Source organism: Protopterus annectens, chromosome 12.part0, assembly GCF_019279795.1.
Source record: "Protopterus annectens isolate FY-2018-M chromosome 12.part0, PAN1.0, whole genome shotgun sequence".
Taxonomy (NCBI): Eukaryota; Metazoa; Chordata; order Ceratodontiformes; family Protopteridae; genus Protopterus; species Protopterus annectens.
In genome coordinates, this window is record NC_056746.1 from 104,730,984 (window position 1) to 104,757,585 (window position 26,602).

At 42.9% G+C, this 26,602-nt stretch overlaps 1 protein-coding gene across 1 annotated transcript in view; it reads left to right on the forward strand.

Moving 5' to 3' along the window:
• LOC122816382 (kinesin-like protein KIF19) overlaps window positions 1-26,602 on the forward strand; it is a 378,290-nt gene that overhangs the window by 350,834 nt on the left and 854 nt on the right. The gene's annotated exons all lie outside the window — the stretch shown is intronic.

The following is a 26,602-nucleotide window of genomic DNA, read 5'->3' on the forward strand; positions in this document are numbered from 1 at the left end:
CTTCCCATCCATTGACTGGGTACATTATTTGTGTGCAAACTCACTTGCTCAAAGATTCCTCAACTTCATTAACTCTAATGCCCTGGACCAGCTGGTTGACACCCCCACAAGGGGTGCCAACATCCTGGATTTGGTGCTTACCAATATGGGGGACTACTGTAGCACCCTACTGCGAAGTCTTCCCTCATGAGATCTGACCACAAATCAGTCTCATTTGAAGTAACTATCACATCTGACCCCCCTCCAGCAGCAACTAAACTAAAAAAACTTCTCCAAAGCTGATTATAACCTCTTATGGGATGGTATAAATAGTTTCACTGCACCTCCCCCCTCAGATGGAACTGGCATCTATGCTGAGTTCTACACCAATGCTTTATACAACCACCTGTATAACTGCATTGACGCAGCCGTACCGGATAGGACCAAAACAAATTCCTCAAGGAAGACCAAACCTGCCTGGTGGACAACTGCCATTAACAGGCTTTACAATAAGAGGAAGAAATTGCTGTCTAAGAGTAAGAGAGAGTGATCCCTAAACTGGAAACATTCCCTCCTCAGCTTAAACAAGCAAATAAGACTTCTTGTGAAGACCTCCAAAGCAAACTATGAATCCAAATTAGCTTCCTCAACTAAGGACAACCATAAGGCATTCTTTAGTTACATCCATAACCTAAAAGGAAATGCCCAGATTTGTGCCAAACTAGTAGTTAATGATACCACATATACTGAGCCTGTGGACATAGCTAACCTGTTGGTCAACAGGTTCTGTGACGATTTCACTCTCCTGTCCCCGTCACACTTACCCCATGACATCCCTACCACCTGTCCCCTACCTTGTATCTTTAAAGAACAGGTCATAAACACCCTGTCTAAGGCCAAAAACATAGCATCTATGGAACCTGATAACATTCCAGACTATGTCCTGCATGGGCATCAACATGATGTAACAACACCATTTGGTGCTCTTTTTATTCATAGTCTAAGAATTAGCAGCACCATTGGGTGCTCTTTTTATTCATAGTCTAAGAATTAGCAGCACCATTTGGTGCTCTTTTTATTCATAGTCTAAGAATTAGCAGCACCATTGGGTGCTCTTTTTATTCATAGTCTAAGAATTAGCAGCACCATTTGGGTGCTCTTTTTATTCATAGTCTAAGAATTAGCAGCACCATTTGGTGCTCTTTTTATTCATAGTCTAAGAATTAGCAACACCATTGGGTGCTCTTTTTATTCATAGTCTAAGAATTAGCAGCACCATTGGGTGCTCTTTTTATTCATAGTCTAAGAATTAGCAGCACCATTTGGTGCTCTTTTTATTCATAGTCTAAGAATTAGCAGCACCATTGGGTGCTCTTTTTATTCATAGTCTAAGAATTAGCAGCACCATTGGGTGCTCTTTTTATTCATAGTCTAAGAATTAGCAGCACCATTGGGTGCTCTTTTTATTCATAGTCTAAGAATTAGCAGCACCATTTGGTGCTCTTTTTATTCATAGTCTAAGAATTAGCAGCACAATTTGGTGCTCTTTTTATTCATAGTCTAAGAATTAGCAGCACCATTGGGTGCTCTTTTTATTCATAGTCTAAGCACTGGCTTTGTCCCAGCTGAATGAAAAACAGCCACCATTATTCCCTTGCACAAAGGTAGTGCTTCTGCTGACCCTGGGAACTATAGACCTATTAGCCTGACTAGCCTTACCTGTAAGGCCATGGAGCAAATCATCATGGACTTCATCAAAAAAGATATAGGTAATCTCCAAGTACTTGATCCTACTCAGTTTGTATTTGTCAAAGAGAGATCATGCCTGTTAAACCTGGTGGACTTCTTTGAGACAGTCATCAAGGCCCTGGAAGAGGGGAAATCTGTGCATACAGCTACATGTTTGATAATATCCCCCACTCAGGCATCATTGACAACCTCACCCAGCTAGGTATCAACCCTTATGTCATTAGATGGGTCACTAACTGGCTCACTAATAGAACCCATATAGTTAAAATAGGGCAATCCACCTCCAACAGCAGACCTGTAACCAGTGGTGTTCCACAGGGATCAGTCCTGGGACCTCTACTGTTTGGAATCTATTTCTCTGAAGTACAAGCAAAATCTAGTGGTCTGTGGCTGACAATGTTTGCTGATGACTGCAAACTGGGAGCAGTCATAGAATCTCCAAATGATGTCAACATCCTACAAGAGGGTCTTACACAAACAAATGATTGGTGCCAGTCATGGCCTTAAACTCAATGCAAAAAATTGTATTATCATCCCTTTCAGTAAGACCAATGTTCCTGTTAACTACCACATCAGTAGCAACACCTTAAGTACACACTCAGTGGTGAGAGACCTGGGCACCCAGGTTGATAGCAACATTACCTTTGACCACCATGTCCACAGTGGTAAGAAGGGCATTCTGTATTACTCATCTCATAAGTAAGGGCATTGCCTCCAGAACAAAAGAAGTTATAATGTCCCTGTACTTTTCCCTCATCAGGATAATAACTGAGTTCAGTGCCCCTTTTGGTATGTACCTTTTCAAGCACCTGCAACAATTGGAGAGACCACAAACGTTCCTCATAAGGAAAATTCAAGGTCTTCAGCATCTGTCTCATGTGGATTGTCTGAACTCACTGTCCCTTTATTCTGTTTCATACAGACTACTCAGAGAACTCTGCCTTCCATACAAGGCAATCTCTGACCCTGCCTTATTGGAAATGCATATCCGTAAGTCAAATGCTAAATGGGTTACTTGCTCTAAAGACCTTAACCTGGCATGTGACATTGATAGAACCTGCTTGAGGGACAGATTGGTCTACAAGAGGTTACCACTTTGAAACAGACTCCCACTTTATGTCAGACAGAGTACCTCATTGGCCCTCTTCAAATACAATCTGGACGATTGGATGGGTAACCGTAAATTCACTCTGGGGTTCCACCTGTGTCCCTCTTGGACAGGGGAAACAGGTGCTGATCATGAAAATAAGGGTAGAACTTGGCTAGGCATGTATGGACCCTAGAGCCATTAGCCTAGTAACTTCCTATGTTCCCTACAGAACCCTAGAATTAGGGAGGAAAAAGGGGTTTGGATGGATGGATACTTTGTATCTTGAATGTACATTCTCAGCTCAGTTGCTACCATGAGAGGACAAATCCCTTTAGGAAGGCCATAAGGCTTTTTATTTCTTTCTCTGGTGCAAAGAAAAGTCAACCTATCTCTATGCAAAGCATTGCACGTGGGTTGTCCACTACTATGGCTTTTGTTACACTCACCATGGAACGGCAAATCCAAGTAAGGTAAAGGAGAATCCCTCCAGGGCCTTTTCCTCTTTAGTGATGTTTTGGAATGGAGTGGGCTTTAGAGGCAGCAACTTGGTCCCCTGCCCATACCTTTATGAAGCACTACCAGCTGGATACCTCTGCTAGACCCAGGCTTCAAGAGGACCATTATCCAGGAGGCTCCTGGACACTTTTCCGTCTACCTACATACCAGTAAGGCAGTGTGTTTGCTGATCACAGTACATTTGCATTAGTGCCACTTATCTGTAACAGTAGATGTTCATACAACACACTAACTGCAATGTAAGTAAGTGCGTTCATAGAATACACTTACTTACATACTGGCAGCACCCTCCCACCACCCACTTTTTATTGGATGTACTTAGTTTTGTTGTTACATTTGCTGCTGGTATTTGTTTAGCAGTTTTTGTTGTGTGCGTGTGTAGTTTTTAGTTTGAAACAGTCGGTGTTCACAAAGCTTGTATTTCCATCTACTCTTCATATTGGACCTAGGAATAAACTGAAGGATTGGAGTCTGTGGCTTTAAAGGACTTTCCTATGTCTGGCAGCTGCCTGGACCTTCACACCCAAACAAAAGCAGGGAGAGGAGTTCTGAGCTTTGGTAGACTACCAGAAAGAGGGTAGCAGGGCAGACAGTACATTCTATGAACATTTACTGTTGCAGGTAAGTGGAATTTATGCAGCTATACATTACGGTATGTTATACATCTGTACATTCATTACTACTGTAAAAATAAAAAGTTTCCAGTTCCCCTCATAAGTCACAAGCAATTAACCTCCCTATGTCCACCAAAAAAATGTAAAATTTGAACTAGAACTTTTAAAACTCAAAAGATAAAATATTCAAGCAAAGCAACACTGGAGTAAAACTGGAGAAAAATAATGTTGATATAAAAATATGTATGTTGGATTTGCACAGTCAGCTATTTGTTGTGGCAGTTGTCTGAAGAAAACATCCTTGTTCTTGTTATAACAGAAGGTCTTTAAGAGTTAATAGTTGTATAACCAAATCAAAAAGTCCAATTTCTCCTTCTGCCTCTGTCTCATTCAAAGAGCTACTGCTGTGTGGTAAATACGCCACATAAATACACATTGTTTGTTTTTTACTGGCTTAGAAAGTATATAAAAGTAATTCTTAAAGATGCAGCCAGACTGACCCCCCGGATTCATTAATCCTTCATGCAGGACTAATCTAGTCCTGCACAGAAGCGGCAGTTTAAGAGGAGGATGGCAGTGTGCCATGCATATTAAGGAAGGCACGCTGCCTGAACAGCAAAGTAGAACAGAAGAATGTGTACATAAAAGAGCGAGACCGCTCAAAAGTGTCCGCATATCCCCACCAACAGACCCCATGTGTTCAACAGCAACAATACACTGAAAAAAAACACAAAGAAACCCCTGTAGTAAATTATTTAAAACTCAGAGTACAGCTAACCATAGGTGCGCGGGTTTGCCCATTGCTTAGCTACGGGTAAAGCAGCATAAAAGGCTGAAGAGGATAACAAGGAAGATATAGCAAATGAAGCAGCACAGCAATAGCATAGTGGTCAGAGCATCTGCCTAATGAGGAGGCATTCCCGGCTCGAGTCCCACTGCAGCACATACCATTTTCCATGTGTAATCTTTATACGAACATTTATGTACATTTTATTGCTGTAGAACCTACCAAATAACAATTAAATGTGGACTGGAGTACTGCATGAAATGCACATGTGAAGAGTCAGTACCAGAATGAATAAGTCAGCAGTAAGCAGGCGTAAGCAAAGATAAGTAGTAGTAAGCATATGTAAGCAATAGTAAGTGTGTGCAAGTGTGTTTGGGCGGGGTGAAGCACCGCCGACACAGATCAAGCAAAGGAGATGCTAACTGTGTGTAAGACACTGTGACCGGAAGTCAACAGTGCTAACCTCTGCGCAAACCCGCACACAACCACTTGAAAGTGCCTTAAGCACACCGTATCCAATGGCCAGTGTCACGTGTGACTCTGTGTACACTAACAGAGTCAGTCTTGGGTACCGCAAAGCATACATGGCACACAGGGTTGGCCGGCATCTACACGAAACACAGTATCCAGCAATACCAGTCAACATTACCGGATATGTAGCTAAATATGTAGAGGCATATGTGTTTGTATGAATACACATAACTATATAGCTATATACCTCCCCCTCACTGTAGTACAAATGTATACAAACATAGAAAGACATATAGGCTTTGCAGTAGAACATTACCCCACAGCAACTGTCGCGCAGGAATGGGCGTGGTCTACATGATTGACAGGACAAGCCGCATGCTGAGTGACAAGCCATGAAGATTACCAACTGACATGCTGAATATTCACTGACTGACCGTTGTCAACATAGTGAAGAGCTGGGGGGGAGGCGTCTGTATGCCAGACTGGGGAAGAGGCAGCACTCAGAGAAAATGAAAAATACTACATATATCAGTAGGTGCAGGAAAGAAATGCAGGTTCGTTCAACTATTAGCGGGTCAGAATCTTTTTAGGTCCAAACACAAAGAAAACACTTGAAGCAAAACACACTCCTGGGCTGCGGAGGAAAACACTATTTTCAAGTAACTGCAACAGTGAACTAGTTAAAGAAATGCCCAAACCCAAAAATACCCCTGCCCCCCACCATTCTTTACTATAAGTTTGTGCAGTACCTGCACCCCCCACCTTTCTTTGAACATATTTGTAGAGAGAAAGCAACAAGCAATATTTCGAGGCAGTGAGACACTAAATACATTCAATAAATTCAGTACAAAAGAGCTCCCAGAAAGGTTGCCACCTGCACCCTTACAGAACTGTAATCCTAAGCCTGTGTAATACTGCAATAGACTGTATACATGTAGCATATTATGTGTACTCACCCCTCACCCTTTAAACAATGTGATGTTAAGTCTGATATTGTAATACTTTTTATAAATGCAGCATATTTATGTTCGTTTGAATAATTGAACCTTTTGTTCACTGGAAATTAGACTGCTGTCATGTCACAATCCTGGTATCAGCAAATAAGACAGAAAAGGGGGGTTTGTACTGAAATAATTACAATGCGTTGCATATGCATTCTGCAGGCAATGGTCTTCTGATGTGTATTCAAAGCATTTCTAAAGGTAAATGTTATGCATAGAGCACTGAGAGGGCTTTGGGCGGTCCATGCTACTGTGCATCTGGTGGGGTAATGATCGAATACAAAACCGACATATAAATAAATACCCACATATACATATGCAGACTCCCAGGCATCCATATGTCGTTAAATATATAAACAGCAATATATCTATATACATACATATATATATATATATATATATATATATATATATATATATATATATATATATATATATATATATATATGTGTGTGTGTGTGTGTGTGCGTAGACATGCACAGATATATAACTATGATAACATACAGCACCCAAGAATGACATATGTTCACAGGCCATGCCAATGGAGGTGAGGGGCCCAAGCAAGAAACATGTAACACGTAGCATGAACCCCCCCCCCAGCTGGACAGGGGAAACATACAAACAAACCCACAAACAATGTAAACAATCCACTGCTCCCAAGGACCACAGGCAGGATACAACCGGGGGGTGACACAGTGGACCCGAAAAGTCTAATCTTGGAACAGAGACAGGAGTGTCCCTTGCGGGACACCCCAGAAATTGCCTTGTTATAGGAGGAAGCCGGTGCGATGACCTATCAGTGCGCGGCGTGTACATACCCAGACTACAAGGGTGGGAAAGCCCGATGACCGATGGGTCGAGACAACGTATGAGATGGGTCCTGTGAAGTGGAGATTGGGTAGTGTGTAGTGGTTTGTTAATACCCGACCTGCACCCAGAGTAAGGATGAGTGCTGTAGAGGAGGTGCGGGTGGGGGAACTATGGGTATGTAATTATGGGTCTAGGAGTGAAGATGTTTGCTGGAGTGGGTCTATTCGGACCACCCCAGGGATGTATGCAATAGTGTTCATTGGGCAGAGCCACCACCCAACAGGCAGCCACTCCCGCTACGAGTCCCACTGCAGCTCAGTCTATTGTTCATGGCTAAGAACGGAATAACCAGATGTAGATGTAAAAATGTAGAGGGGTGTGTGTGTGTGGATCCATATGACTACATCGACAAGTCATAACATCGACAGTCAGTACACCGACATGAAATCACCGACAGATTAAATAACCGAAATCCCACTTCACCGACATTCACAAGTTCGACAACGAAGCAGTCACTAAGTAAATGCCCCTAACCACTGCACAAAACTCCTACACGTACTAAACTGGGTCTACTTCAACACACTACACAACATAGCATACACACTAGCCCTGACCCAAACCCTAACCCTAAGGTCCGACACTATCGCACACTTCACCTACCTGCACCCTAACCCTAACTCACTTACCCACCCCTAGCCCAAGCTCCGACACTAACGCACACTTCACCTACCTGCACCCTAACCCTAACTCACTTACCCACCCCTAGCCCAAGCTCCGACACTAACGCACTTCACCTACCTGCACCCTAACCTAACTCACTTACCCACCCCTAGCCCAAGCTCCGACACTAACGCACACTTCACCTACCTGACTGCTTTGTTGTCGAACTTGTGAATGTCGGTGAAGTGGGATTTCGGTTATTTAATCTGTTGGTGATTTCATGTCGGTGTACTGAATGTCGATGTTATGACTTGTCGATGTAGTCATATGGACCCGTGTGTGTGTATATATACCCATACCTACATGGAGATAAACCACTCCCTCTCCATAGTACAAATGTTCACATACATAGACAGAATATATTTAAATACCCACATATATATGCAGACACCCATACATCCATATGTCATTAGCTATGTATGTATGTGTATATATATATATATATATATATATATATATATATATATATATATATATATATATGTGTGTGTGTGTGTCTGTGTAAATATACACATATATATATAGCTAGGATATGATACAGCAGTTAAGAATTACATATGTTCACAGACCGTGCCAATGGGGGTGAGGGGTCCAATCAACAAACATGTAACACGTAGCAACAACCCCCCCCAAGCTAGACAGGTGAAACATACAAACACACAATACAAGTAAACACACCACTGCTTCCCTGACTACAGGCAGGATACTACCAGTGGGAGAAACCTGCCAAGTCTAATCTTGAAACAAAGACAACAATGTCCCTTGTGGGACACCCCAAAAAATTGATGATGATCGGAGTCAGTCCCTGTATCGATTTATCTAGCCAGGCTGTGTACATACACGGACTACTAGGTTGGGCAAGCCTGATGACCCATGGGTCGAGACAACGTACGACATGGGTCCCGAGATGTGGAGAGTGGGCAGTGTGTAGTGGTGTGGTTAGACCCCACCTGCACCCACAGTAAGGATGAGTGCTGTAGAGGATGAGCAGGTGGGGGAACTATGGGTATGCAATTATGGGCTTAGGCGTGTAGGTGTTGGGTCGTGCAGTTGTATTCGGACCATCCCGGGGATGTAAGTAATATTGCAAATTGGGCAGAGCTTCCACCCATACCTCTCAACCTCTTAGAGCAAAACCTCTGGACAAAGCCTAAAATGTTGGGGGGACAAATAGGGACAGATATTAACTATTCCACTTACAAACTTAGAAAGCTGATAGAATAATAAGTTATGCATTAGCATGATTTTTATGAAGGATGTGGAGTCTTAAACACAAATACTTGTCTTTATTTAATTACTTCAGTTCCCAGGTATTTGTCAGACAGGTGCAGATTGTAAGAGGAACACACCAAAATTATGAAGCAAAACTCTGGACAGTCTGCGAAAACTGTACACTTGACTGGTATGCTGTCGCCTAACGAGTATATGGGTCCCACCGCAGCACAGTCTATTTTACATGGCAAAGTACAGTATAACCATATGTGTTGTTGCATAACCCACTACATAACACCTAAGAACATATGGTCACAAAACTCCACTGCAGGCATGTAAGCTGATCTAATTGGTATCACAAGTTATTATTGTAGTCCTCACCCCCACCCAGGGGTGTGAGTGTCCAACGCAAACTCCAAATGCAGTGTATATGCAAAGCTGTTGTAGATGACATGGCCAGGTGTGAACCTTCCCTGCAGCTGTCCTGCACATCCCTGGATAATTCCCCTACTAACTCTCCCCTTTGTGCCCCATGCACACCACATACCTATCGACCCCTGTTCCATGTCTGTTAATGTTTAAGGTTACACGTAGGTGACACCCTCTTCCTCTACTATATTGCCAGAATCTGGAACCCCCAACCCACATGTATTATCCCAGCTGTCCCACAAGACACATGTAATTAACACATGAAGGAACACCACAAGCACACTTGGATCAGCACAGCCTCATCACCTTACGAAATCCTCCCCTCCAACTTACATTCTATACCACTACATCAACTAGTGAAACTGACACCTCTTGTCCTGCCTTGCATACACATCCCAACATCCAACAAACCTTCCCTATTGCGCCCCATCTGATTATTCCTACAGGCTACTATACAGTTACAATGTCACCCCCACTACCTACCTACCTACTCAGTCACTATTCCCCTCTACTGTACCACACAGGTATGGAATAACTACACATACCCTAAATACCTGCATGTAACCTATCCAGAACTGTTAAACAGGAATCCAACTCCACCTTAAACTGACCTTTGTCAACAGTCATACCTGATATGTAAACCTGACCTAAGCATGGATAATACCGACATGTTAATGTAAACTAAGCATGAAGAATGGGGGACGTAGCTATGTTACGTCTGTTACTCTCTATGAATGTGAACACCTCAGTATTAATTGGAATTAGTAGCTGGGGTCACTGTGGAGCTCTACTCCCCGGGCCACCGCTGGAAATGGATAAGCATACAGTCGGATTGTCCCAGTTGACAAATGTGAACTTAATACACGAAGTTGCATGTGTGTATGTGGGAGCAAGCGGGTCTAAGCCTGTTTGGCCGCCGGTATGCAATTACCACACTAGTGAAGCAATGTAGATGCTAACTCAGTGCAAGACGCCGCAACCAGAGGTCAGTAATGCTGTGCTTCGTGCAAACCGGCGCATACCCGCCTACAAATGTTCTACAGCATCTTTGTCACTCTGTAGCCAACAGCTGTTGTCGTGGCCATTAACAAAATAATCTGCACTGCCAGGTTGCAAACCCCCGACCCTGCACACCATAGTTGACATGAGTTCCATTAAGCCATGGCAGATACACATTCAGCTGCTGTGATCACAAACACATCATACAGCACAGTCATCCAGCAGTATAGGAAATGTAAATAAGTGTGTAGAATAATACCAGCAAACGTGTCCATTGCTCAACCACAGTATTATGAGCGGTCTATGTGCATCACAGAACAGTGCCTGTCCAATCATACTGTGAGAACAGCAGTCCTGCATAATACTGATGGGAATAATGATATATGGTGCACACCGTGGGGGCGTGTGAGCGTGCTTCATGCACAGTATGTCACACCTGGGGCATTGGTTCCGTGGAACTGGGAGATGAGGCTGGCCAGGTGTGTGAGCAAATCACTGCTTCACAAAACCCTGGCAGGATGCTACCAGTGGGAGAAACAGTGTAGACCAGCTAGGTCTACTCTTGACACAACAACAGGTCCGTCCCTGGCAGGATGAGCCAACAGTTGTGGGTCACATCGATGTCTCCACCAGTATCAGAGGAGGATCAAGGGAAGGCTGGTATGTACGTGGACTAAACGGATGACAAGCCTGCAGACGCTTGGGTCAAGACAGTATACTGGAGGAGTACCGAGACGTACAGAGAGGGAAATGTGTGGAGGTGTGGTATGGCTGGGCTAGCAACTGGGGAATGGATGGATGCTGTGTAGGTGGAGCTCAGGGGCCGGGGAAATGGAACATGGGTATGACTTTATGGTAGACATATGCAAATGAAGCAGAAGAGCAATAGTGTAGTGGGCAGAGCATCCGCCTAACGCGCATGCATTCCCGGTTCGAGTCCCATTTTCCATGTGAAAAGCGTATATTAACATCATTGTGCTGTATAACCTACTAATTAACATTTATATTTGAACAGGAGTACTGCATTATATGCACATGTAAAGTGTCATAATGACTAAGGCACTAGTAAGGTGTAAGTGCAAAAAAGCAGTAATAAGCATAGATAAGCAGTTGTAAGCGTGTGTACATGTGTTTGCGCTGGGGTAAGTATTGCCTACATAGATTAAGCAAAGTAGAAGCTAGCTGAGTGTAAGGAAACGAAGTGTAAAGGAGCAGGCTAGCATGTACGGTTGGTGCACGGATAAACCAACCATGTATAAAAAAGAAAAAATCCAGCACCCCGAGTAGGTGTAGCAATTATATTATTTATTATGAACCAGACCGGTTTCAGCAGTCAGCTTTCCTCAGTGGTTTAGTCATGATGATACACTTGACCTTATTTATAGGTAATGCAAATAAAATGATGTGACATCATTTCCTGTATACATAAATCATGACCAAAATTAAACATGTGAATAAAATGAGACAGTGAAATAAGATAATAATAACAGTTAGCAATCACAATTTTAAACTAGCATACATACCAAAAAATGAAATATTGAAACATTATATTTTGTAATAATGATGATAATAATAAACCTGCAATATATAGTGGCAAAATTATCACAAGATGTAAACAATAAAGTACAATATTGATGATTAATAGTAACAGAAGGTTCATTGAACATTATCAGAAATAATTTAAATATTCAGGAACAACAGGCTCTTAAGAATCTTAAAAACAACACTGACATCACCATTCTTCCTACAGACAAGGGTGGGGCCATTGTGGTCATGAATTCCAGTTATTACTGGGCTGAAGGAATAAGATGTCGAACACTCAGCATTACTTACACATGCCCATTGACCCCACCCCTAGTTTTAGAAAAGAAACAGATAATTTTTTAGAACTTGCTGTTGAAGAAGGCATTATCAGTATAAAAACAAACCTCCACCTTACTACTCAAGACCCAGCTAAACAATACCTATATTTGCTGCCCAAAATTCATAAGTCTCAATCTACACCTCCAGGTAGACCAATTGTTTCAGGCATTGGCTCATTGACGGAACCCCTATCTGTCTTTTTGACCCAATATTTAAAACCTTTGTTGCCATATGTACGGGCCAGATTGCGGGACACCACGGAGTTCCTCCAAATTGTTTCCAAATTACAACTTGAAGCAGATTGGATTATGTGTACCTTAGATGTTACATCACTGTATACTAGCATACCACATTGGGCAGGTTTAATGGCATTGGAATATTGGCTACACAAGATCAACATCTATAGTCCAGGATTTAATACTTTACTTATTTGTATGGCGGAACACGTTCTAACCAAGAACGTGTTCTATTTTCAAAACAAATGTTACTGGCAAATTCAGGGTACGGCGATGGGTGCCTCTTTTGCACCAATATATGCAGATCTCTTTATGGGATATGTGGAAGATCAGATTATATATACTGAAACACATAACCTTTATTTGCCAGAAATGGATATTTGGAGACTGTACCTAGACGACTGCTGGCTGGTTTGGAAAGGGGGAATAGAATATCTTATGGAATTTGTTGAATATTTGAACAGTAATAAATGGGGTGTTAGATTCACAGTCAGTTATGACATACAGCAGATTGACTTTTTGGATGTCCACCTATGTAGGGAAGTGGCCAACACTCTTCGTACCACTGTGCATAGGAAATACCCACAATACAACAGTCTCCTACATGCTTCCAGTCTACATCCCAAACATATTATAAAAAACATTCCTAAATCACAATTTATTAGGATCAAGAGAATTTGCTCATCCAAACTGGACCTTCAGCATTGCCAGAATGATCTTTCCAACAGATTTATACAGCGAGGTTACAACAAAATAGATGTTCGATCTGCAGTTGGAATGACTACCAACCTATCAAGGGATAGTTTGTTGGGTTACAAACAAAAGATTGTTCAGTCCTTGGTCCAGTCACCCAGACTAGTAACAACCTTTGGCAGAAATACTTATCAATTACAGGACATAATTAGTAATCATTGGAATATATTGACAGCCAACACACACTTGGCCAAGTGGTTGGATGATAGATGTCTCTATTCCTACCGGAAAGGCAAAACTTTAGGATCACATTTTTCTCATTTCAAAAGAATTACACCTCTGGATGTTTCCATGACTCAAATTACCCTATTGGGAGACAGATTAATTGGCTGTCACCCTTGTGGTCATTGCTCTTTCTGCAAATATATATTTACCACCAAAGAATTTACCAGCAAGAATACAGGCAAGATATTTAACATTAGCCATTTTGCAAATTGTAGTACGGACTGGGTGATTTATTTAGCCACATGCACATGTAGGGCATTTTATATTGGACAAACATCTAGACAGTTCTGGATTCGTATCTCAGAACCTTTAGGGGATATAAGAAATGCTAGGCCTACCAATGCTTTATATAAACATACTGTTATACACAAAACTGCGCAATTCTCTTTTATATGTATTGACAAGATTGTTGTAACAGAGCATTTAAAACTGGATGGCACAAACTGTTAGACCAAAAGGAAATCAAATGGATAGTTAAATTAGGTGGTTTATTTCCACCGGGTCTCAATGACAAACTTCAATGAACCCTCTGTTACTATTAATCATCAATATTGTACTTTATTGTTTACATCTTGTGATACTTTTGCCACTGTATATTACAGGTTTATTATTATCATCATTATTACAAAATATAATGTTTCAATATTTCATTTTTTGGTATGTATGCTAGTTTAAAATTGTGATTGCTAACTGTTATTATCTTATTTCACTGTCTTATTTTATTCACATGTTTAATTTTGGTCATGATTTATGTATACAGGAAAGGATGTCACATCATTTTATTTGCATTACCTATAAATAAGGTCAAGTGTATCATTATGACTAAACCACTGAGGAAAGCTGACTGCTGAAACCGGTTTGGTTCATAATAAATAATATAATTGCTACACCTACTCGGGGTGCTGGATTTTTTCATTTTTATGTAAGGAAACAAAACCAGAGGTTAGCATTGCATAGCCCTACGCAAACCCGCTCACATCTGCTCAAATGTCCCTTACTCACTCTGTATCCAACAGCCGGTGTTCTGCCCAGCAACAAAATATACAGCCTGTGCAAGGCCCAAACCCAGGACCCTGCACATGATACACTACGTGATTTACCAGTAAACCATGGCAGATGTACATAACCCTCTTATTTCACATACATATCATCCAGCACAATCAGTCAACAGCACAGGAAATGTAGTGATATCACACCACATAACCTCTTAATGCAAGAAGTCCGGACATAGTGCGCCATACTGTGGGTACAAATAGGGATATCTGTTAAATATTGCTCTAATTTGCTTAATATGTTGCTAGTTACACAGTTATATGTAGTAGAACACATATATTGAAGGAGGTGATAAGTCTGAAACACGAACGTGTCGGCACGAATGACTGACCTCAGCCCTAAGGTCATCCATGTCAATTGCCAAGAGAATGACATATAGGCAACACATAAAAGCCGAACATGCATGGACATATGGACAGATATATATCTGTAAATGTAAACAGATAGACAGCTATAGGTATATATATATATATATATATATATATATATATATATATATATATATATATATATATATATATATATATATATATATATATATATGTGTGTGTGTGTGTGTGTGTGTATGTATGACTCACAAATAACCATATAACAGTAATTGTACAAAGATAGATAAATATGTTCAGTGTATAAATCCATATTATATATATATATATATATATATATATATATATATATATATATATATGTATACATACACATATGTATAAGTACATATACATATCTAGAGCTATATCAAGGTCCAGTACTCTCTATATATAGGGGTTTCACATATATAATTATGCAGATGTACATATATATATATATATATATATATATATATATATATATATATGTATATGTATGTATATATATACAGATAGATATGTGTATATGATTTCCACATGGGAACGGAATCCTGGCCCACTCCGTACAACATAACAGACCATGAGCACAGTTAATGGGGGTGGAGGCACAAATAGGGGGCACCTGGTAATTACTGCTGTGTAACCACCCCCCCAGCCCTAACGGATATGCTGTGCAATCCAATATCCAGCACAGTCAGGACCCACCACAACACAGCTACAATGCTTCAACAGTAATCCAAGTCACTTGCGCATGACAGGGCAATATCTGTAACATATCATGCAGAAAAGTCATTCTACCACAGGGAATGTACAATGTTGAAGGGGTACACATTACAATGGTACAGATATGCACATGCATCTATACATTGACAATTATGTTCAGATATATATATACATATATATATATATATGTATGATATATGAGATATATGGGTACATACACATATACACAGACAAAGGGTATTAGTAGCCATACATATGTAGAAGTAGTGTGGACGTACTGGGTGCAATGTATATCCCTCAGCCACAAGCCCTGTAACTGGTACCTGTGACGTGTAGTGTGGCAACCAGCCCCACAAAGGGAATACTTACATTACACATATACCCACTCACAATTCAAAGGACATGACATGACACACAGGTATGTATACACAGACAACCTTCATTTGTGTACCATACAATAATTTATGCCATTACTGACAGCACATAAAATTTGAAATATTTAACCAGTGATGGATGCAAGGCCCGCACATAACAATAGATGCAGACTGTGCGGATATGTAACATACTATGGTGTCCAGGCCAAGCCCTTCAGTTCGTACAACAGTAGACAAAGGATTTGCCTTCAAGATAAGTAACAATCAACAATATCATAAATGCATAGTTTTTGCACTAACTGTTACATATATACCTATACTTTACTGCTTCCCACAATAACTTACAGTTTTTCCTTTGTATGTTTGAAAAGTTTGAAAAATTCAGTAAAAATATATTTGAAAAAAAAAAAAACAATCAACAATATCAGATGTAGTTCAGCAGCCTCCAGTTACACCCTGTAGTCAATCCCTAGGGGGAATTCATTACTTCTGGTAATGTCAATGTATCTGTCACATGTATGGACCCTGACCAACAAATGTTGTGGGAGTCCACTTCATGACTGTGATGTTAGCAGGAATTCTAGCAGTAATTAATGATAGGCCATTACCTAACAACCCCTAACTGTATCACAGCAGGACAAAGCCTGCCATATATGTGGAGGATGAAGACAGGAACATACTCGGAATATTGCTGTTACATACCCTGGAACTTGCTGGTATTATAGGATGTGTTGCAGCATACCCTTATGCAGGAATAAGACATCAGGAACACAAATGTAGCCATGTACTGATAGCATGCAACACACACACTGCCAGTGTAATATCCGATACAGGACCTGTGTGGTGGACAGACAACACATGATAGGCACACCTCTGTCCAGCAAGAGGATAGGCTCACAGTAGTGAGCTATGCAGACAGACTACATTCCAAGATAAACTAGTATGTACACACACATACCCTGTAACACCAGTACTATACAAAGCATAACACCACTCTACTCACAGTCTGACTGTATGCCGTGATCCTCCTACATATATGTGTCTGCCCTGAGTTTGCAAGTTCTCCTGTAAGAGGTATTGCCACCTGCGGTCTGTAACATTGATGCTCACACACAGGAAGGATGTCCATCACACAGGGAATACGCCCACATGATGTAGGGATTCATAGTGGGTGGTTGCCATGACAGTGGCATTTGGAAGTACTTCACATGTGTACTCATATATATATATATATATATATATATATATATATATATATATATATATATATATATATATATATATATATATATATATATATATATATATCTATATATATATCTTTCTGGATAAGTACATGTCCATATAATTCCACCATATGTCCTTTACATGGAGTGTAGCCCTACCCCAGCCCCTATAGTCCCTAAGTCATAGTGCAAGGGGATTTCAGGTATGTGTAGCAGGTATATTACTAGATTATTGCTACTGTCATTGGGATTGTCTTCACAGACATGGTGTGTGTGGAAGGTGACATCTGCTCATAACATGTGTGCCATTGGCTACTGATAGACATCCTAAGGATATCATTGTACAGTACCTGCATATATAGCAGGCTCAACAGCCATGTCACAGCATAGGGTAGGATACACCTGTGTGAAAGTGCATAACAACAGCCAATGTGAACACAGCCACAGCCACATATGGTACGCTACCATATTAGTACAGTATATGGACTATCTGTTCTACATCATCCTCATATGTGCCACTCACAGAATGACCCTACATATACTGGGCTGCTACACAGTTTGGTCTGATGGCTGTCTGTGGTATGGGACATATGTGTGTATGGCCCTACAAACATGTACTGCAAAATGGTACCATACAGTGGGGCAGCATGTAACATCAGATAGAAGGGGAGCTAGAACAATGACATCTACCACAGTCTGTACACAGGTCAAAGTACATATTAACAATACACACACTGTCAACATTCACCATCACTACACAGACCTAAGTACTGTACAAACATGCATAGAATGTCCAGGTTATGTCATGAAATGTAACCCCTACTGTACATGACATGTGCAACAATCTGATAAATCACTGGTTTGTTATCAGATATGATGACACTGTTTATGGTGTACAGCACATATGCACCACTTCATGCACGACATATGTAGAAAGGTTGACAGAGGTGTGGCTGACAGCACATACACAAGGCCAGTATAGACACGTCGCTGTGATACCCTCATAAATCTACCATTGTAACGGGGTTTGTTGCAACATATGTCCAATGAGGGATATGTAGTCAGTAACTGTCATGGCCTTCACCATCTACAGACTGCAATCCTCACACTACCTTCTGCATTCCACAGAAAGATGCATTGAGGCTAACACATGAAACCAAAGGCACAACACTGCCCAGTCTGCAGATGACCCTGCAGATGGGGATTCCTGATATACATCGAACTGACATGGCAGGTATTGCAACTTGTACGACAGGCATATCAAGACAAACAATGTTAAACCAACATTAGTCCATATGCAGTATGTATGCGGTGGTGGTGCTGTGGTAGCGTTGTCACCTCACAGTAAGATGCTGTGCGGTTCAATTCTCAGCTAGAGCGTCTTCTGCGTGGAGACATGCATAAATGGGCGTACCTTCATTGAAGGTTGTGCATCAGAGCTGGCAACTCGGCACGTAAAAATCTACTGCCGATCATTAGCGGACCAGAGTTCCGCTGTGGCGACCCCTAACCAGGAAAAGCTGAAAGACACAACAACAACAACAAAAAAGTCCATATGCAGTATAGCAGCACTTACAGTCTGTAGTCAGGTCAGGCACATCCCCGTCCTGTTTGTTGCCCTCTTTCCACAGTGTATGTTGTTAGAGGTACATCCCCAATCCATCTGAGATGCTGTTTGCCAAACGACAGATCTAGTTCCTGCTCACAGTGACAGAAAAGGGCCAACACCACCATGATGTTCCCAGGTATTGGAGTGTGTTTCCATGCAATTGGCTATGGGAATGCTACCACAGCTCTTTCACATGCAATCAGCTGGGAGAGGGCTGCAATTTGTGCAGAGGCCATCAGCTGATCATGAGCATCACTTAAAATACACATGCTGCTGCCTAAGCTAAGCAGGTGTGGGTCTCCACATCCACCAGAGAGGGAGTGGGGGAGGCAGACAGAGGCAAATACATGTCACGGAGGGTAAAACTGAAGCATGTTTGTGTCACACATCTACCAGTACAGGGTATCAAACCCCCGACAGCTATGTAGTGCTATCACAGTTCAATGCAGTTATTGGATGCGCCACATGGGTTACCTGCTAGGGAGCACTTAGAACATATATGTGATGGTGAGTGACATCTGCACCAGGGATACGTAGATATACAGTAGGTGAATTACATGTGCCTGTCTGCATGAACAGGTGTCAGCGTCAACACAGGCACACTCACACAGGGATGCACACACATTAACACACTTGGCAGGGCCAGGAATGCAACTCATCACTAGTGGGATTGCCACAACACATCAATGTGCAGGTAACACATGCATCACACGGGTCATATGGAGGTCGTATGGGCAGTGAGTATGAGGGGGTATCAGACATCAGACAGCATGCTTCACTGTGCCCTGGGGGGTTGTAGTGAGTGTGGATGTGGACATGCGCACCATACAACACACAAACGAACACACAGGGTGCCAGTTCTGACATGCATGGGTGCATGTCTGCACGGGTGTGTCGTGGTCAACAGTGCCAGCAGGCTATACAAGGGTAGGCAATGGCTATACCTTGGCATCACGCCACATGACAATGGTCTGCATTGTAGCTCAGGCCTGTAGTTTCTGCATTTGCCCACACAGGTGGGTATTGTATCCCCCATCCAGTCACCTGGGTGACTGTTTTGTGTGGCCAATGCTGTGCATCACTTGCCATGTATGTGTTCCTTAGTCCATGACTTGAATGGTGTGTAGGATGTGCAAACCTCCCACATGCATGTACAGTGACATGTGGAACTGTACCTGAGGTGTCTGGCCCATGTTGTGAACACAGATTATCATCGGATGTGCCAGTCTTGCCCACCTGTAGCAGGGACTGGTAATGGTCAGCATGTTTACCCTGCACCCACATTGATAGCATGCTAACAGCATTTCCTGATGTCAGTGTCATCTGTCCATACAGGGCATGTTATGTCCATTGTGAGTCACATGTGAAGGCACAATGGGGTTGCTAACTGTGATTGGCTGGCCTTGATGTCACATGTATGGGTATGGCTTTCCACCCCAGCCTCTCAGCTAATTTACATCTGTTATCCCTGTATGGTTGACATTGGGATATATAGTAGGGCCACCATAAATGAAATAAGCAAAACCCCTCCACATTACCCACAGATGTCACACACTCACAACCACCTCTACACAGGATATGAGTTACAAACACACCTGTCATGTCTGGGAGTAGAACCCCTACCTAACTAGTTTACTACACTACAGCACTACAAAGTTATATTACGTGCCATGGACATTACTGGAGTACATCTTCCCCAAAGGTGTAGTTCACAATGAATATCATCAGCAGGATTACCAAAGTAGGGCATTTGTAATGTACTGCGAGTGAGTAGCCTATAATGCATTGCTCCATACAAAGACACTGAAACACACACAAAACATCCAGAACTGCCATGGATGGAGATGGAACCCTACAGCAGTACGCAGTTACAGGATGCGCTACGGAGATTACTGAGCTATCACCTTCCCAGAGGTGTATTTCCAGGTGAGTGACTTCAGCAGCCTTGACAAAGTTGGGTATATGACTTGTATGGAGTGTGAGTAGCCTAAAAAGCATTGCTCTCTACTCAGTCAGACACACACACAAACACACAGTTGCCATGCCAGGGGTTTGAACACCTACCTACTTTATCACACTACAGCAGTACACAGTTACAGGACACGCTATGGAGATTACTGGGCTATCACCTTCCCAGAGGTGTATTTCTAGGTGAGTGACATAAGCAGCCTTGCCAAAGTTGGGTACATGACCTGTATGGAGTGTGAGTAGCCTAAAAAGCATTGCTCTCTACTCAGACACACACACACACACACACACACACACACACACACACACACACACACACACACACACACACACACACACACACACAGTTGCCAGGTCTGGGGTTTGAACACCTACCTAACTACTTTATCACACTACAGCAGTATACAGTTATAGGATGCGCTACGGAGATTACTGGTCTATCACCTTCCCAGAGGTGTATTTCTCGGTGAGTGACATCAGCAGCCTTACCAAAGTTGGGCATATGACTTGTACTGAGTGTGAGTAGCCTAAAAAGCATTGCTTTCTATGCACACACACACACACACACACACACACACACCACACACACTTTCTATGTGAGTGACATCGGCAGCCTTGCCAAAGTTGGGTATATGACTTGCACAGAGTGTGAGTAGCCTAAAAAGCATTGCTCTCTACACAGTCAGAGACAGACAGGCTCGCACGCAAACACACACTCACACAATTGCCAGGTATGGGGTTAGTACTACTACCTAACTAGTCTATCACTGCAGCAATACGCAGTTATGGGCCGCGCCATGCATATTACTGAGCTATACCTCTCCCAAAGGTGTAATTCACATTGGATGACCTCAGCAGGCTTGTCATACTATTGCTATAGGGAGGGCAGTGTGTGCATGGGCCATACCCCATTCATGTAGGGGATGACATGCCACATGTGGACACACATGGGGTCATATGTTACAGGTACGTATATACAGCTACTATTTATTTATTTATTTACATTTGTTGACCGGGAGTGTCCGACTGGACGTAGGTCCATTTTCAGCGGAGGCCCGGGGAGAAAAGCTCCACAGTTAAAATAAACAGACAGTAGTTACATTGGATTACATAGCAATTAACAATTTAACATAGCAATTACTTACAACATATTTACAGATGAAGACCATAGTACATCAGTAGACAACTAAAATCATTATCTGTGAAGTACATAACAGACATTAACAAATGTTACAATAAGAAGTTCCTGCTGTATAATAAGTACTAGGCTTATGAGCATCTGAGCTTGCTATAATCAAGGTAGTTAGTGGAGTGGAAAGAAAGGTAGTGGTTGGATGGGGTGGGTAATATTAGAGTGGGAGTTGCAAGGGCATAGCCAGCATGTTTTAGGTGCGCTTTTAGTAAAGTTTTGAAGTGGGTGCATGATGATATGGAGGAAATTGTGGGTGGGAGGGAGTTCCATAATTTGGCTATGGTGCAATAGAATAGTGCTTTATCAGCAGAGTTATTGGCTTTAGTGATCTGCAAGTGATTTTTGTTGCTGGATCTTCGTGGTCTGGTGGTGTGATAGGGTTGGAGTAGATTCTGGAGGATGGGACATTTAGTGGATGTATGTACTACATGGCTACTTCCTTGTACAGTCTTGTTGCACAGCTGGCACGTGCACCACATAGTCTGTCATGCTGACAGGTACTGGTGGCTAGTATCTGCAGTGGGTTACATCCGCACCTCATGTGTTTGGGGCCCTTTGCCTGTGTGCCAGTTGGGACAGGCCTGGATGGCTCCTTGTCACGGTCACCCTCTTCCACACATCTATGCCCATGTACCGTTGGCTTATTAGAGTGTGTTGTCCTTACATATTTGTCTGTATTCCTATCCACTGTGTGTGCAAGGCAGGAGTGGTGCATACTGACATGTGTCTGCACTGAGAACTGTGACTGCCAGATATGTCTGGTCCACTGGTGTTTACAGACATGGCCTTCATGTGTTTAAGTGTGTGAGCATGCCCAGTATGACCTCTCAGTATGTTGTTGACTGACACTGCCTTCATTCCTCTAAGTGTGTAAGCATGCTCAGTATGGCCATCTGTGTTGCATGTGTGGATCAAGTCCAGGTAGTTTGTACTGCAGTGCTGACCTTTGTGTTGTACACCGACATGTAGCATGCTGTGTCTGCAGGGTATCCATTGGTCATTTGCCACTGACTGTTGCTACATTTCTGCATAGTGGGGAGGGACTGTTTCTACTGTTCTACACAGGAGTGGGGGGGGCACACCTGACTGCTACTATACATGTATGTTGGATGGGGAGGGGGTGCACCTGACACTTGTACACATTTGCTAGGACTGTACTGGTATGTTAGGTACTCCATTTCAGTCTGTAGTCTTACCTATCCTGTTGGCTAGAGGCTTACCAGTGTACTACAGATCCTAGCTTTGTTTACCTACATATTAGTTTCTGACTTCCTAGCCTTCACAACTTACATCCGACTGCCTGGCCTGCTGTGGTCTGTCTGTGTAGGCCTGGGGGAGGGGTTACCCATAGGGCACATTCAGAGGCCATAGTACAGCATTTGTTTGTGTTTGTCTTCACCTGTCCTGCTGGCTGAGACTGTTGTTGGGTATGTGAACCTTCCTGACTGGCATGTGTGGCTTTTATGAACACACACATATCACTCAGGTCATTTCCTGCAGTGGGTTTTGTCACCCTGTGTAGTACTGGCTACTATGGTGACTCCAGTATGTGTTACAAATGTCATGATGCCACTATGGGTGTCTGCTGTCTGCTGCCTTGACATTCGGCCACCCAATTCCCTTGCATGGTCACATCCATACCATAGCTACAGGTAAAAACACATTCTACTCCATTTGGCAATTGGTAGGTTGATTGACTTACCTTGAGGGTGTGCTGGAATTGAGGATGGTGCTGGAGGGCTGCCTGTGTCGCATGCACATAGTACACTCCCTATACATGGCTGGGTACAGGTAGTGTCATGTTTGGCATCCCTTTTACTGTCTATGCAAATCAGAGAGAGGTGTCATTCCCTGGGTACCTACTGTGTCAGTGCATATGCTATGCACTGCCTCTTTGCCAAGGCCAGGGCATACTGAGCATGCCCCCTTCTGCCTACTGGGGCAGGCTCAGGTTGTTCCTCCTCTGAGTCACTCTGTGCCTGTACAGGCCTTGGCATTGGTGGGGGTTGTGTGGCCCTGCCCATGCTGTTCCTGCTGCAGCTGTTTCCGCAGGATCATATTGTGTAGCATAGCACATACCATAACAATTTGGGTACATGCAGCTGATGAATACTGCAGGGCTCCACCGGATGTGTCCAGACACTGGAACCATGACCTGAGCATCCCAAACACACGCTCTATTATATGTCTGGCCTGTGTGTGTGCCTCATTATGGCATTGTTTGTGTGTATGCATTTCTGATGGGTGTCATCAGCCACGGCTCCAGTGGGTACCCAGCATCTCCCAGTAGGTGACCGTAGGGGATATCCACATCAGCACATCTGTGGTACAGCTGCATCAGTTGCTATATGTGTGAATCATCATAGCTTCCTGGGCAGCCAGCACACACAATCATTATAATGCCCTGGGCATCACATACGACGTGACAGTTGATGGAAGGGATGTCCCTACAGTTGATGTAGGCCCTACCCTGCTCACCGGGTGGTGGTTTGATGCATAAGTGCATGCAGTCTATAGCACCCACTACCCCAGGGTAGTCTGCTGTTTGGTGGAAGAGACACATATTGGTGGTCAACACCTCACATGTGTTGAAGAAATATATGTGCTCACTGGCATGTGCTGACATGGCATCCAGGAACTGGTGGAATACTCTGGATGCTGATGCCTGTGAGATGCCCATGATATCCCCAGTTGTGCTTTGGGAGGTACCTGTGGCTAGTATACCTAGGCCTACACATACCTCGGTATCCACTGGGATGGGTTCCCCTTGGCCAGTTTGGTGTGTCAGGTGTGGCCTGCACAGCTCAACGATTTGCTGTAGGAGGTCTCTGTCCACCCTATAGCACTCCACTATCTCCAGCTCATGTAGCCCCTGGTAGGTTATCCTGGGTCTGTACACTCTTCTCTGTCTCCTCATTGTGGGTTGCTCGGCAGCATTCACATCCTCACCACCCTCAGCCTCTTGCACATGTTGTTCTGTGTTGCCTGCTGCAGCCCTTCTCATTTTGTAGGTTTGTTTGTTAAAAGTTACCCACTTGTATACACCAGTGGTGTAGAGTGTTTAAAAACCAGGGGGAAAGGTGTTTGCTTAGTTTATAGTAGTGTTCTGGGCTGGGCTGGTCTGCTGCCTGTGTAATTAGCTGATTCTGATACATTTCACCTGGCAGCTCAGCTAGTTCTCCTTGATTACCTTCCTACTGCTGTTTTCCCTTCCCATTGCCTCCCTGTTTAAGCCTGTGTGCGCGCCACCCAAACACAGTGCTCAAATGTGCACAGAGCTGCTATTTCCTGGTTTAACTTCCTTTTTCTTCCTGTGAAACCTGGTGCACAGCACGCACACCCGCTTACACTTTGTAAGGAGTGCTAGGTAGTTTGGACACACCTCTAGCTTGGCTGTGCTTAGCTAGGAGCAGTCCCGTGCCACAGGGCTCCAATCCACTTACAGTATGCCTGACAACCCCCCCATGATGTCACCTATATCCTAGTCTTGCACCCAGCTATTTCTACTGTTATACTCTTGGGACCTGCCTCACACCAGGGGGAAATCTGGGATTCACTATCCTTCCCCTCATTTGCATAGGATTGCCTGCTAATGCATGGTTACATTTCCCACACTGGGCTTCCCCCCTTAGCAACCATTACTGACTGGCCAGGTTGTCTTATACCTGCCATTGACTTGCATGGCAGAATACTGCTTTTAGTTAGAATGCTCATTATAAGTTTATTTTTTTATATTCCCTCCGATCCCATTTGCACACTGCTGCCCTAAGCTTGAACAGCCAAGATCGGCGAAAGAAAAATAAAAGCTTATTATTTTAGTTTTTAAAGAGTTTGCAATGCCAATGGCCTTATACTTGGCCATTGGCATGCTTCCTCAATGATATGTAGCCTTTATTTTGAGCTGTCATAGTTCCGTTTTGTAGTTTTCAGAAATGTACTCGGTTACTAACCGAGTACATTTCTGCCAACTGTACTCGTCCTGCACTAACAGCTGCCAGTTTCCTGGATCACAAATTACCCTCATTTGCATGGTTTTCACCTGCAAATGAGGGTAGTTTGCATACAGGAGCTCGGTCCATGCAGGATTAACCTAAGAGCTCACATGCACGTCCCGGGAGCTCGTTCCTGGATCACATGTCGGCCATATTGCCAGAAATAGCTCTTAGACTAATCCTGCACGCTATAAAGGGCTTCGTAAATCCGGAGGTGTACCTTACTTAAGAGATGGAGACCAAAACCATGTGCGTGAAAAAAGCTGCCATAGCTTATGGCCATTTCTTTGAATTGTCTTAGAATTTGTATTTCTCAATTTCTACGTCAGAATTCATTGAGGTGTCCTCTGACAAAGCTTTTGACTGAGGCTGCATAATTTATTTATGGAACTGTTTGCAGAGAAGTTGCAGTACATTTTAATACTGAAGGATATTAGTTACTAATTAATTGCCCAGGTCTTTGCTTGATGTATTGTCTGACAAAGCTTATGAATGTGGCTGCATGATTCATTGATGGAACTATTTACAGAGAAGTTGCAGTACATTTTAATACTGAAGGATATTAGTCACTATTTAATTGCCCAGGTCTTTGCTTGATGTATAGTCTGACAAAGCTTATGAATGTGGCTGCACAATTCATTGATGGTACTATTTGCAGAGAAGT